We start from the raw sequence: 1600 nt of genomic DNA on the forward strand, positions 1-1600 counted from the left end.
TTCAATTAACCGTTTAAAAACTCTGCAAGTAGAGGCGTATTCGATTGGCTTATGTGGTCAAGACAGAGATCGGAAAATACAACTAATTTTCCGTCGGACAGGGCACAAGGTGTAGATACTCCCCTTCCCTCACTTAAAGTGGCTGTCGACCAGCCAAAACATTATCAAAAAGTTACACTTTTTGGATCTACATCCGTGTTTTGATTATTTTTTATCTACAACCTATCGCTTACGAGTTGTGTATCTCAGCTTGTCCGTAAGTGAAAAAAATGTTCTCTAATAATTCCCACCATGTTTCCAAAACTTTGTTGGGTCATTGTCTCATTGCAATCGACAAAGGTAATTTGTCTCTCTGATATTTTTTATTCCTTGCGTAAAGCACAGTATTTAAACCTGCAACGAACCTTGGAACGATATTGTTGTCATTAGTGAAATGACAGTTACGATGGTAATTATGTCACAGACATATTAGAATCAATGTACATTTTGTCAGCTTAGGAGGTGTTGCTCGATTTCCTGTCACGACATTAACTCTCGCAATATTTCTACTTTTCATATTCGTACTACTGACGTTATCAACCTCGTTCATGTAAGTGTTATTAAAAATGAATAAATTACTCTATAAGATTGTAGACGTTATTCGGAACATTTTCGTCCTTAATCGACAAAATGTATGATCGGGATAATATTTGTACCTGCGTTGTTTAAAACTTTTCTCCAAACCTAAAAGACAAATGCTGCATTGGTCTTCTTCTTACTGCTGATTTGTCAAAGTTATTGTCTAACAAATTATTTAAGTTAAGATATCTTGATCGTACAAAAATATTAGATGCCTGAAACGGATGGAACTTATCATTTCGTAGAACCAAAGCTGTTAAAGACAGGGCACAGAAACCTCGATTTGGACAATAGTATAGGAGGGATTTGGGCAATGGCCTTGCCCCAGTGGATACACCGGTTCCCGTGAGATCACCGAAGTTAAGCGCTGTCGGGCGTGGTCGACACTTGGATGGGTGACCATCCGGGCCGCCATGCACTGTTGCCGTTGTTCGGGGTGCACTCACCCTCGTGATGCCAATTGAGGAGCTACTCGACCGAATAGTAGCGGCTTCGGTCAAGAATACCATCATAACGACAGGGAGAGCGGAGTGCTGACCCTACGCCCCTCCTAACCACATCCACTGAGGATGACACGGCGGTCGGATGGTCCTGTAGGCTACTTGTGGCCTGAAGACGGAGTGCTAAAAAAAGTGTATAGGAGGGATTTGATAACGAACTTGTTGAGGAAGTGACTGGATCGACTGTATCATACCGAATGCAATTGCGAAACAGTTACAGATTATGCTGCAGCAACTGTACTGTACGCAACAGTGAGTGATTGATGCTTTTGTGATTATAGATAAGTAAGGAAAGCAACTGTGATCGTTATCAGACTAGAGATGAAAATAGTCAGTGGGGTGACAAAAGTTGTGGGATAACGATATTCACATATACAGATGGCGACAATATCGTGTACACAAGGTAAAAAATGCCAGTGCGTTGACGGAGTTCTCATTTGACTCAGGTGATTCATATGAAAAGGTTTCCGACGTGATAGCGC

At 41.3% G+C, this 1600-nt stretch overlaps 1 pseudogene; it reads left to right on the top strand.

Moving 5' to 3' along the window:
- The first annotated feature begins 927 nt into the window (after positions 1–927).
- LOC124778467 lies at positions 928–1045 on the top strand (annotated as a pseudogene).
- The last annotated feature ends 555 nt before the right edge of the window (positions 1046–1600 follow it).

This window comes from Schistocerca piceifrons, chromosome 2 (genome assembly GCF_021461385.2).
Source record: "Schistocerca piceifrons isolate TAMUIC-IGC-003096 chromosome 2, iqSchPice1.1, whole genome shotgun sequence".
Lineage (NCBI taxonomy): Eukaryota > Metazoa > Arthropoda > Insecta > Orthoptera > Acrididae > Schistocerca > Schistocerca piceifrons.